The sequence below is a fragment of the Adelges cooleyi genome, unplaced genomic scaffold, assembly GCF_023614345.1.
Source record: "Adelges cooleyi isolate 19-005CV unplaced genomic scaffold, UGA_ACOO_1.1 ACOO_flye_CR_arks_rails_tigmint_CR_PRNA_376, whole genome shotgun sequence".
Taxonomy (NCBI): domain Eukaryota; kingdom Metazoa; phylum Arthropoda; class Insecta; order Hemiptera; family Adelgidae; genus Adelges; species Adelges cooleyi.
In genome coordinates, this window is record NW_026096053.1 from 14,642,050 (window position 1) to 14,657,038 (window position 14,989).

Sequence of the window (14,989 nt, forward strand, 5' to 3'; positions counted from 1 at the left end):
AAACCTTATTTGGTGTACAAGGGTAGGTTAGATTAACCAACCAACTCTGAAATCATTTCATTCAACAATGCACGCATGTAAAAATTAAAATTCTTGTATTATACAACAAATGTTTATCGTGGTTCATTTAAGTGTTCAGGACAGTTAACTAAAAATACCAAAAAAAACACTCCTAAAAAGAGTTTAATAATAATGAGCGATTTTAATTTAAAAAAATAGTTAATAATAAAAACGAATTTTTATTTATTTATTAATTCAGACATACAGTTTCATTTTTAAAATGTAATAGTGGTAACTGATTACTTTTGCTCACCTTAAAATAGAGATTTTAACATAACAATAATTAAAGTGTACCTATGTGAATAAATTATTAATGCGCAATGCTGAAGAGTTTGCAGACAGCTGTGGTCGGAAATTATTCGTTCTGCTTTTAAAAGTCAAAACAATTTTAGTAAGTACATCTCTGTTGAAAACTTATAGCAAATAAAATATGAAAACGATAAATGAATAATATTATAATTGTATTTAAAATATGTTCGCGTTGTTCTTGCCTCCGGCCGGAAACAGACAATTAAATAACAACCTAAGTATTTCAAAAAATATGTTTGTCAGAATTTATTATTTAACCGGCGACCGGGAAAAGAAAAACTGTAAAAAAATTGTAAAATTCCAAACAAAAAAAAACACAAACCATCAACAAAGGTTGTTGTGGCGACATCGGATCTCTTTGAGACTAGTACCGGAAAAATGTCAAACTGGTGCCGGCAGTTCCTTTGTGCGTTCCCCACGGCCGCCGCCGCCGCCGCCGTCTGGTCGTCCTGTTAAGTGTTATTAGTTTCGGCCCATTGAGCCGGGTCTACTTGGTGTTTTTTTTTTTTCTTAAAATTATTATTGTTTTTTGATAAAAAAAAAAATAATAATAAAACAAATCTCGAGTGACTAGCCCGTGGCGAGAAGCGGAAAAGGGTCGTCGCAGTTCTCAAATAATATGTATACTTTCTGTGTATGTATACACACATAATATAGGCTTGGCCGGGTCTATCAGATAACCGCTCTATCTGATAGCGACGGGCGGTGGCGTCTCCAATGAAATCGGCGGCAGTGGCAGCTGATCGTCGTGGTGTAAACACCAAAGTAAAGGAAGTAGATAGGTATACCGTATAAGACATAGGTATAATAATAATGATAATAATAATTACAAAGGCGGCGGTGGCATTAATAGACGTTGCCTCGTCTTGTAACCGGTAGTACGCCCCGTGTCTCTCTGTCGGACAGTTTTAAGTATACCTATATACAAGTGATATAAAACGGTAATCGATACAAGTACATGTTGGCGTCTCCGCTTAATGTGTGTAAATCCTCTAATCTTAAGTCATATGGCGTCGTAACGGCGATTACCGGTGTGACTAGCTTAATTTTGATGTTACAGCAAAAGCACCTATGTGGTAAAGTTAAAATAGGGTTATTGTCCTCTTGTCCGGTTAACAGGCAAATTGCCGAATTATATGCCAATAATTACACATACGGTTTAACCTCTTTAAGGTAAAAAATGATACGATTGATGTTGAACAAAATAATTACACGAATTTCAAAATCTAACATTATCTTCTTGTCTCGAGGGAAAGGGCCAAAGGATAGGCAATATTCGATAAAAAATGTTGAGGTAAATATAAGTATTTAAGTTCCTCTAGGTACAAACATTTTTAAAAGTTTCTTATTCCATACAAACGGAGTCGACCGGCCACAATCAGAGCCTAACCATATCTTTAGTTATCTCGTCCAACTATTTCTTCTTTGGCTAACCCCTCAACTCTATTTCTTTTATATTTTGTTATTCTTATTTACTCACCAGCCTACAGGCTACACTCAACGTGTGACCAAACTATCTCGTTCCGTCCATTCAACTCCCAAAGTAGGTACAATCTTATAGGCTCATTCCAAGTTTTATCTAAACCAGTCAGGTTTTCCATTTGCAGGGTCATTTTTGTACAATGTATATATATAGTATCGTTTACTAGCGATAGGTCTATGTCCTGCTGAACCTCTTACTCATACCTTATCGATTGTCTCTGTAAAACGTTGCCGACCGAAATTGAAATCCCACAGAGTCTGTACTGTAATAATATATCACATGTGTATGTATATAATATGGGCGTCAAACAGCGCGAAGAGCTTACTCCAGAAGTGGTTTAGCCGCGCAGTAGGAATACAAGGACCCTTTTTGGATTACACAGTTCCTGTTTCCATTAATGCGTTTGTCAAGCCGCCAAAGACAATATTAATCATTCGGTTCGGGGCTTTTCTTTAGGCGCCCAACCGGACTACATCATTACTATCCTTATGTCACCCGGTGTCGTTACGTGCCGGTCACAATACAAAATAATATAGTGCACGACTATAATATATAAATATAATATTATATTATATACAATACATAGATAGATATGGCTGGGAATAGTATTGAATGCGCACAGTGGCCGCCGCCGCCGCCGCCGTCGCCGCCTGACACACCTTAAAGATTAAGCCGCACACGGCTTGGCGGTAGTCGATTTCTATTTTACGGAAACACGGCCCGTTTCTTCGGTAACCCAAAAAGAAGAAGAAGATCTTCCACACAAAAACGATTATCCAGATAATTGATTTTCACCGGTACACGATTTATAATGCGACAACATGTCGGCCACGTCCAATTCGAACGTCTTACAGTCAACGCCGACGACGACACACATGTGTGTTTCAGACGAATTTTCATTGACAAAAAAAAAATAAGAACAGTTGACAAATGACAATCCAAAGAAGAAGCGACACGCTCTAGGTATACCGCACGTGGTCGAAGAAGTCTCTTTTTTAACGCCCTACTAGTTTACTCTTGAAATAATTGCAATTTTGTGGTGTTTCTTTATTGAACTTTTGACTACTTAAACGGTAACGTAGACGTACATATTTCGTTGAGATTTTAAATTAAGAATAATTTGCCGAAAATGTTGATTTGTCGGTAACCAGGTTTGAACTAATAGTTTAAAATTTAGGCCGGTATAAGAAGGGTGGAGAGTATAGAGTTAGTTTTATCTGCGAGCATTTCTCAACTTCAAAAATAATAATTATTCAAAACTGGTTAAATTTGTCAGTAAATCATTCTTAAATTAAAAAGCTAATTATATACGTTGTCATTTAAAATTTAAAAATATTGTGAGCAAAGACACTTAAATTCAACACAAGACTATAAATGTCTAATGATATTATGGTATTTGTTTCATACTCGCATACTTAGGTATTATAGAAATAAAAATTATTTAATATGCTATTTGAGAAATGTAAACGAACTCGTTAGAGGATAGGGAAGATTAATAAAAAAAAAAAACGCGTTAACACAACATTTACATTAAAAACTATTTTAACTTCAAGCTAATTATACGAACATAAAAACATAACGACTTGTACTACTTAAACTGCAGTTATGCCTATTTCTTAAACCAGATTTCGAATACACTAAGTAAAATTATGTTATTTACGACAAATTAAGTACGATTTATGGTTATTAGTTTTTTTTCTCTTCAAATGTTGCCTCTTGCATATTTTAAACCTGCCTAATTATTATTATTATTATTATTATTTCGGCGGTGGATAATACTAGAAATATGTATAACGGGGAATAATATAAATTATTAGGTACAACCAAATCCGAGGAATTTTTTTCCCCTTCGTTTTTCTAAGTATATATATATATATATATATTTTTTTTTTTTGTATTCGATTCGCTCTTTTTTTCTTTATTACGAACCGTGATCCGGCTACGCGCACAAATGCGGTACATATAACACACACACACAACGGTGTAGGTAGGACTAACACACGCTATAGCCATGGGGCACTTTACAAGTTATGATGTATACAACAAGGTATAATAGGTAGGTACAAGAAGTGTGAAACGCGATCAAAGAAACATAAACCGCACTTGTATAATAGACAACACCACCGTGGGTCGTCGTCGAGCGAGTGCCAATGTACCACCTGTTTCTGCCCGTGAAACATATACCTATACCTTAAGGTACATGGGTAGGTAGGTATTGGTAGGTGGTAGGTAAGTGGTAGGCAAATATCTATTTAATAACATGTTTTTCATGTATAAACGTTTCCCTCGATAATTATAGGCAGGTACGCCGTGGAACGTTGCAATATTAAATACAAGCATAACTTTCAACGGTGTATGTAAAATACAATAATATTTCACTGGAAAGTATATTTTTAATTTCAATCGTACCTCGGCGTATTTAAAAATTGAATACCGCCAATAGCAATATTTACCCGACCTAAGAAAAATAAATAGATAAATAGAAAAACATACTATTGTTGTTTAGACTCAAAACGCCGTTGGATTAACCTTAGTGAGGGGAATACTAAAATCCGTGTTTAATAAAAACACTAAGCCACTAACAAGTCTTAGAAGTATTAAATATTATTACAATAAAAAGCTGTGTACTTAGTAAAATATTTCAATAAAAATGTTTAAAAAAAACGCTTAACTTTAAATATAAATTGATTTCGGATTTTCGGATTTCAACAAATCCGAAATCCAAAAGTAGTTAATCTTTTTGGTGTTGTATTTTATTTTTACATTTTCATCAAAAATATTTTACTTGGGTACACGATTTTAAACTGTAAAAATATTTAATACTTTTACGATTTTTAAGTTGCTTAAATAGCGTAGAGAAGTATAAGTATAAGAAGTATAAAGTAGTATATTACATTGTAACATTTTTGTTCCGCGTAATCATGTTTATAATGGAAGTGGCGATTTCTAATAAAGGTAATTAAAAATTATTTTAATTAATAAATAACACTATTAAGTTTAGGAGAAGTATAGGTCATAAGTAGAAGTGTTCAAAGGTCATTTCATTGTCTTGGAATAGTTCTAGAAATGGTGTTCAGCTAATTGCTAAACCATTTCATAAAAAAAAAAAGAAAACCCTGATTACAGTATTGATGCTGCAGAGAGATTTGTTATTTTATAACTTTAATGATTATTGTTGGTATTGCGCTATTGTTAAAGCATTGAGGTTGACCCCACAAGCACAAAACTTTGTTTACAATGTATTTTTGTACTAGACTTAATCGTGTTAATTTAGATCTAATTATACAAGACTACAACATTATATTTCATCCAATACAAACATGAACTTTTCAGATCAGGCCAATAGTCTAGACTGGATTATGCAATGATGCGTTAAGTTTGTAAAATATTGATATGTGGGATGTGATAATTGTAGGAGCCGACAAATCTGGTTAGTTATATTGTTATGAAACATCACAACAGATGTTCTATGACATCTTTGATCTCATACCGCTACTAGATAAATACTTAATTTTGTTGATTATTCACCAGTTATCGGATAGAATTAACAAAAGCGTGTAAAAAGGTCGAGACCGGATTTGTTTTATTTTTATACATAATAGTATAATAATATATAATACGGCGTGTTATATGATAAAAAAAAACGATAAACGTTATTGTTGTTATCAAATCGCGTTAGAGTAATTATCAGTTCAATAAAATAGTCTGTAATTAAAAAAATATATATAAACCATCATTGGTATTTACACAAATTATATTATCGTTTAGTTAACAACTGATATATCCAACGATCCAACTATAACCAAGTATAAATAATACTTGCTAGGATTAATCTAGTTCTTACAGACAACCAATTAGTTTCGGTTGATGAGTTTAGTCTTTATCAATATATAAATTTAGTTTTAATCATAAAAAATTAATTTTTTTTCGTTTTTTGAGTTTTCTACAGGATTTTATCTGCTCAAAACGCTAAAATGGTTTTGAAATAAAACGTTGTTTATTGTTAACTCGATGTCTAATGATTATACAATACGTCTTGCAAACAAATTTATTTTCTGATAAGTTTTAAATAATAAACTACAAAGTTCAAACTTCGTAGAACAATAATTTCTCTGTTGATTTAATTCGCATTTCAAAATTTACTGTTAACACAACGCCCGCACTATAATGCTTGTATCGGACACTGTTATCCGTATAAACACTATTCATTGTATAGCTCAAATGTACAATGTTAAACACATTGTATAGTAGACAATGAGTGTAAATATTAATCGTACATAGATTATTTACATGGGCGATAATAGCGTCCGGTAATGTTTTTAACGGTTCTTGGTTTTTGCACCGACCCTGGTCCTACTATAATACAATGTGTCAAGTGGTAAACGGTACAAAAGTCCTGGGTAAAAAGGACAAAGGTCCGCTAAAAAAAAAACGGACAAAAGGTTCAAATGTAATTCTATCATACAATTTTGTATAGTGTAAGAAATATGTTCGGTTATTTTATTATTTTCAGTTGAAAACTGTGTTTACTTTATTGAACAAGTTATCTTTGTTCACTTCATTAGTGAAGCCTGTAGGCATTCCCGAATATCTACATAATATGTGAACAATTTTTAGTACACTGTGTATAGTGTATTTTATAAGACTGAAAAAAATTGTGCGCAATAATTAATTTTTAATTAATTAATTAATTATATCTACACTATAAAACATAGACTTGTTTCTTCTATGCTATGGAAACGCTCACACAAAACAATATATAAGAAAAATTCCCAGTGCAGCGGTTTTCTAATATCAAGTGGCAAGTTTAATCTAAGCACTTAAAATGTTTAATCACTATATAAATATAGTTGTATTATCCAATAGATTACAAAGATCAACAGTCGAAAAATACATTATTAATTGACCTAACATTTATATACATTTTTTAATTATTAATTTTTGTAAGTAATAAATTATATTATATTCATATTTTTTTCCCTATTTTCAATGTGTTATCCGCACCTATTTTTCTGGACTTTTTGTCAAGTATTATTGTAGAAGTATTGACCCTCCTTATAATTGTTTCGACCTGGTCTGGCCCACCTATTGCAAAAGTTCTGCCGTCGCCAGTGCAAGTATAGAATATTATATTTTTTCTAGACTTTTATCTGTGTTACGATACTCCAATAAATGAACATCAACATCAGTCATCATATTATGATACGTGAGGCGGAAATGGAAAAGGGACCGCTTGTAGCAAAAAATCAAATTTTGAGCTATCGGTTATTCCAAATTCTGAACGTTTTCAGACCAGAATCGTTATCCTTTTTTGAAAATATCTGTTTGAATTTATCTTTGGAAAAATAATTGGGTACCTACCTACCTACCTACCTACTTTGTGTCGGCGAACGTAGACGGTAATAATAATTATTAGCACTTAACGGGTGCGGCCTTTCTTTCGGGCGACGACGGCAAGAGCTGCAGTTGCAAGGAGCGCGTGCCACCGGTATTTTTTTACAAAAAATTTTCTTTTTGTTCTTTCATACGAAATCTTAACGGCGGGGAAAAAAATGTATACATATAACCGTATTATATACCTACCGTGTGCGCGCTTAAAACGTTTATAATAGGTGTAATGATAAAAAAATCAGCTGCGCGACCGGACAAACATCAAAGGGAGAGCCGACCACGCCGTGTCACAATCGGATAGTAATAATCGTCGGCGGCGGCCACTTTGACATTGGCCTAACACGTGGCAAAACGATTATTATTCGAGAAAAAAAAACACACACACACACACCTATCTTCGGTTAGGTTCGGTTTTTTTGTTCTTTTGACGTTTACCGAAATCTCTTGTTGTTGTTGTTACAGCAAACGGTCCACAGAAGCGGCGGCAGCTATATTATTATTATACACATTTGGGCGTCACAATATATTATAGGTATATATATATATATATATTATTACGTTCCTTCCGTTGTTCATATTATATTATTTTATATACGTTTTTAATAATAACGTTTTTTTTTTACACTATCATAATACGGTCCGGCCCGGAAGGGTGATCCGGGCACGAGATAAAAAAATATGACAGTTGCAAAGGTCACATAGAAGATGTCGCCGAGGTCCAGGGTAGAATATCTTGTATAATAATATTTTTTATAGTTTCTACCTTATAACGGGCCAGGTACATAGGACGGCGTGCTAATGCGTTTTTTAAAGAAAACTAAAAAAATATTAACCATCAAGTGGCCGGAAATCGTATAGTAAGAAAATACCTCATAATCCCTAATTATTAAGGGGCATAGTATAGGCAATTTTTGTTGACATATTTTTTTCGAATAAAACCTAACCGTACATTTATTATTGCTACATTAATGAGGAGTCTTTATAGGCAATTAAACTTATTTATCACACTATATTATTAATTATAGTGTCAATTTTTTTTCTCTCACTATTTTACTTCAATATTATATTCGGTCAAACCTATTTTATCTGTAGTAATCTTATAATTTTGTTAAAATTGAAAAAAAAAAAATAATACGACGGATATTGTCGGTTTTTTTTTTGCTGTAATCAAATAAGGTTTTATTAAAGTAATTAAAAACAGAACAAAATTGAACTTTAAACAATTGTTAAAAAGAAAGCTAGTCAAATTTGCCCTACAACGGCCCTCTTAAAAGCTTACTGTAATACAAATATTAAATAGGTATAAAACGTTAATTTATTTAGTTTTTGTTTGACTTATAAAAATGTAAGTAATTTAAATTTATACTTGTCAAATATGTAATTAAACTGTACGACTTTTGGTAAGTTTGACTATGAATGTTATGCATACAAATATTATGTTGGAACTGTATCTATTAAAATATTTTGTATTTTATACTTGGACGTATGAGCGATGTAACCATTTCACAGACGCATGTATGTTTTTTCTATTTCAAATACACCCGAAAAATAGAAAAGCATCTCGTTTGTTCATCTCCGGAATCAGAAAAAGTGCTGAAAACCAATCGACTTTTAACGTGGCCTACGAGAGCATATGGGGTTTTGTTATTGTGTAAAAGCTCTAAGGCTAACCGTAAGATGCTCGACATCTTGCCCTGTATGCTCTTAGGTAGGTAAGTTATATCTACCAGTATACATACTATTATATATATATATATATATATGTACAATGATATATGTATAATGGGTACACCCGGCACACGGTGTTGGGAAGTGTGAAAGAGTATTAACGCGTAGAGGCGGCGGCGTCGTTTGTGCTACGAGCCGCTCTGTAATTATCGACAATAATGAAAACATCACACACACACACACATAAGTAAAAAGCCCAACTCTGCTGCAGCTGGTCGACCTACTCGTTCGTGTGTAATGGCCCCAACCGGCGGGGGCAGTCGTCTTAAGTGTGTGTGGTTCTTGTCGTGGATATGCGCCGCCACCGACAAACGGGCACCTGTATCAGCTAGGTAATGTAAGAAAATATGAGAGTAGATAATATATACATAAAATAATATGTGTGTGTGTGTGTGTACTACCAGTACAATATTACCTATGCGGGTATGGATAATTTCAATTATTGAAGGTTGCGGATAGACAGAGTGTGTATGAACCGCGCGAAACGCACTGTGTAAGATGGACAACGTCCAAAGACGTTTAAAGATTCCAAGTAGAATACTATCGCATAGTATAAAAAGCAAATAAAAATAATTATATTATAACAAGTCAAAATACTACATTTACAAGCACCGCCTCGGATAGACGCTAAACAGTTAGCCTGGTCTGGGTAAAAAAAAAAAAAAAAAAAATTATCTACATAGCGATAAAGATAATCTAAATGAACCGAAGATATTGGTTTCGATCCGAAGCTGAAAATATGATAGTTAATTTATTACAAACCGATGCATCGTTCGATTAAAACGTAATCTATTAAAATCATCCAAATAACACATTATTCAAAGTAAAAGTTATTGAAATACTTTTTTATTCGAATAATTTCGAAAATAATTATTCAAATCATTTTTTTATTCGAATAATTAAATAACGATTCGAAAAATTCCAAATATAATTATTCAAATGATATTTTATTCAAATGGCAAATTAGTCGATTAATTTCCAATTTAATCATTCGAATAATTCCCAAACATATTATTTTTATAGGTAGTCTGGAAGTGTTTTTTTTTAAGTAATTATTTTTAAAACATTATTTCGTATAAAATATAATAATATATGCTACATTTACTAAATATAGAAATGTAAACAAAATGTCTACATGTCTAATAAATGTATAAGTTTAATACATGTTTGGGAAAACACGAATAACGTTTTATTCGAATAAATTTGTATTAGATAGTAAGTAGTGATAAAAATTTGCACAACTCTGTTTACAATGTATATTACACCGGGCAAATCTTGTGGAATAACTTATAAAAATTATAACATTTAATACATCCGGTTGAGTGGAATCGGTGATTGCTATTTTTTAGATGAGATAAAATTGTATTTTAGTGAAATGTAAACTCGACGTTATCATTATATCTATTTGTAGTTGTTTATTTTTAATTATCTTATACATCCAGTTACATCGTGTTTGATCAAACAATTAATAATAAAAACTACAGCCAGTGTATTATTAATGAAAAATATAAGGTAACTAGGTACTGGTTTAGGGCACAATTAAAACTAAAATATATTAGAAAAAACCAATAATTACAAAAATGGTATTATTACATGTCGCAACTAGCAATAAAAGTACAATATTAAAAATCTCAAGAACTTGGTTACCTAATACCAATTGGATTTAAATGATATCCATTAAAAATTAATATTATTAACTAGCAGTTGCCACAAACTGTAAACTAATAATACATACGAGACGAGATGTATGTTTTACTGTGAAACTTATTATAATATATTCTAAAAAAAAAAAAAATTACTTAAGCCATTATACCTAGTCTTAATCCGTAGAACGTTGACGTCACTAAAAGGTTTTGCTGTTAATAGACGAACAGCTCGCGTATCTAATCAATTATAGATTTTACATTATGTAAATTGTGTTTTTTACTTAATTATAGACATTTTTAATCTATTTATAGCTTATTATTTTATTTAAAAATAAATAAGCAAAAAACCATTCTACAGATTCACAGAAATAATTTAACGCTAACCTCAATTAAACATATAATATATTTAAATGTGTGTGTGTTGTATGTATATATATATAAATAAGATAATTATTACTATAAATAAATAAGATAGTCGTTGGTTTAAAACGCCGGTTGGCAAAATATTATTGCAATTATAAAAAAATTATCATTAACGCGTTTTCATAGCGAAATGAAACCTCTGCAAATTGTAATATTTTTTTTTTTTTTTTTGATATCTGTGACTTGTTGGACTATAAACGTCCAATTATATAAACCATTATGATTTCTACATGGTTTTGCGAAAATAACGATAATTATCATAATCGAAACGCGGTACCGCCATAACAGTTTCCTTTGATGCAGAGTTAAATGTCAAGAGCTCGGTTTTTTTGTATTATACACTGATAAAACCCGATAAAGCCCATGCTTTTACACTATAAGTACTTCATTCATTGTTTAATTATCATTTTTATTAAAATAAATTACCTACACGAAACTCACACCACGTGAGTCGTAATTCATTTTTTTAGGAAATATACATTTATGTCAATAGAAACATTAAAGTAGTAATATATATATATATATATATATACTACTTAATGTATAGCAGTGTACCAACAGTTTGTTAACTAGTATTTTCTTCTTTTTTTTTTTTTTCAACTAAACCCTGCTCGATAGCGATTGTCTAGGAAACGAAATTACACAATGACATTGTCTTTGATAGTTTTCACACAACCGTGAACCATTGATTGGTGTGTTGTAATTTACACATTTCAATAATATAGTTATCACAAAAGACAGCTATTGTTGTAAGACGGCAATTTTCGCCGACTGGTTTTTCTCAGCGTAGCCGTTATATTTCGGAGGAACGAAAACACACATCTCGGCAAAGAATCGCCCGAAATCGATTAATAGGTCTTATAATATGTGCATCCACGCGAAAAGCGCTGATGGAAATGTTTATGAAAAAGATTCCCGGAACGTTACACGGGATCGTCGGGATAGAAACGCCCCACGAAGTTGGTCCCAATGTACAATAATAATAATATGTCTTACAAACCTTAAAGGTTTCTGTAGGACAACAAAACCCTTAACGCGAAACGCCCCACCGCGGGGTCTGACCGTTCTGAGGAATCACATCGGTGGGCGCAAAACATATTTTCGCCTTTAATTATATACTTGGGATAATACGTATACTATTATACTTACACAACACCGACCGAATTGCACTTACCCTTAGCCGCCCGATTAACTTGTTGGAAAATTAAGTACACCCACGGTGCCGGTGTACGTCTTAGGATCATTTTTTCCCCTGACACTCGAAAACCGAGGAGAACGGATCACGATATATTATGGTTGTATCCATCACAGATTACACAAAACCAGATAGTGCGTTACTTTAACTAATTACATATACACTGTACAACGACATCGTACAAGATTCGCTGAATCTGACCCGTGAAAATCTAAAAAAGGAAAGCATATTATTCGTTAAATGGTGTAAAACACAATGTATAACCAGGTCCATATAATATTAATATTATTTATATATATATATATATATATATATGTCATTGAAGGTCGGACACCGTGAATATAAATATTATAATAACAGGTTAATTGTACAATTTATATTCGTGTGCCGTGTACGTGGTATAAACGATGACACGGCTTTAATATAAATTAAGTCTGCACAGTCATCGTTGAATTGGAAGCAGCTATATCTATAACTAATTGCATTTTAACGACGCTTGTAGTGCGTTATAAAATCGACTGCAAATTCTATATTTAGCCATTATAATATTGCATGTACGGTTCGTTTTAAAAATAATACAGTCGGTAATTGTATTCAATAATAAAAAGAAATAGCTAAGATTATTCTACATAGATATAATCTATAATATAGGTATTGATTTCCGGGTCGGATTAAGTTATTCATAGGCAACGGGGCACTGTCATAATGTTTTACATAGGTAAAAAAAAATAAGCTCTCAACTTGAAACGGCATAAATATTGAGTTTGTATTGGCCACAAGTACTGACTTGAGTCGTAGGTCCTTGTATGCTTTTACTTAGACCACTCGTAGTCACTGTGATTTTATATGCCTTATATAGTGGCCCGTTAGAGTCAATCCAACCTTGCTAGTTTTGATATTTTGACAAAATATACAAAACCATACACCTACTCTTCCTAGTGTTCAATATAACGGCATTGTCTTTTGATATTCATACATAAGGTAAGTACATTATAAAAATAAACGAGTGTTACCTATCTATGAAAAAATTAATGTGATGCGACAGCTAAAGCGGTATACCTGTATAGGTACAATATAAGTGGACGATACCTAAAACTAAAAAAAAAAACTCATTAGGAGTCGGCCGGCTTTGGAGAAGACGGTAATAATAACACGGTCAATCTTCTATATTTCTTCTACGATGCCCTCCCATCCCTCCCCCTCTTCCCCGCCTCCCCCCCCCGTCCAAGACCCGACACGAAATTTCGTTATAATAATAATAATATTATTACACACATGAATCACGTATATCCGTCTGTCACGTTATTATTATAATTGAACCCGGTATGCTTGTAATATACATACTTACGCGTGCATATATATATATATATATACACATAGGTAAGGCGGCAGAGATAGGTACAACCTATAATTTAAGACTCCGTCGCTAACCCTTTTTTTTTTTTTGAATTAGCTACTACCACTATATACTAAACTCGAGCCCGGCCTGCCAATGATTTCGTTCAATAATATAGCCAGCCTCCGTCGTCCTTTTTTTTTAAATTTTATTTCTTCCCGAACACACACCACTCACATAAACCAGTCGGTTCGGCCCCTGAGCAACACCGCACCCGTTAATTTCGTAATCTTAAATCGAATTAAGACGACGACAACAGAAAAGATAATAAATATATAATATAAAAGCAAAATTATAGTTTTCGTATGTGGTACGTATATAAAGTATTTTTTTTTTGGGGGGGGGGGGGGTACGCTCGCATAACGATAAAATAGTATACAAGTAAGTACGAGATTGAACGCCTGTAACATAATATTAAATTATAATATATTATGGACGTAGGGCGAATGAAGAAACCATTAATTTGACGGGGTGGCCGGATCGACTTGTAAAACGTGGCCTAAAATAAAATTGTCTTCGTCAGACTTGATTGGCATGAACGACAATTAGTTGTAAATTTATATAGAATATTTTTTAGACGCATAGTGTAGTACCGACCGATAAACGTTGACAAAACAAAAAAAAAATAACCATATACCTGTTTCCCTTAGAAAGGGTGGTATCTTTGCTATAATTTCGCTTATTTAGGTGAAGTTTTAGGGTTAAAAGTGTGAAAATTAGTCCAAAGTTAGGTCTAGAATGGAACTATAACATTATACAGTTTTCTCAAAAATCTGTAGTCCAACTTATTAAGAAAAACCTCCCCCCCAAAAATAGGGAAAATTACACTTGTCCGCAGTCAATTGTCATCAGTGAATGAATCAACAATCAACAGGTATCTGGCCACAGAAATGTAAGTATTTTGCGTGGGTTTCATCGGTTTCGTTCGATTTCCATTTTCGCTTATCTCGAATTCTTACGCACGTTACAAACAGGTACCCACGTACGCGCCGCAGTATCAATGCCTCGTGGGCCATATACGATATAGTATTATTTCCGCAGAGTAAATAAATATCCCACGTCCGCCGTCCGTCCGTTGACGGCGGTCCTGCGAAGATGTCGTGTGCATGCAAAGTCCAAAGGTAAGCGTAGTAGGTAAGCGCGCGCGCGCGTACACCTTGGGCGGCCTACCTACTATACGTACAATACGCTGTACACGCCTAATTACACGTCGCGTCGTTCGGTGTCGTGTCGTCGGTGGCTGTACGGGCAAATTTTTCTCCTTTTTTTTTTGCTTTAGGGGTTTTCTTTTTTTTTTTGGTCTTGCGGCGCGCGAACCCGTGTGTTACACGCCGACCGTCAATGCCCAGCGGTATACT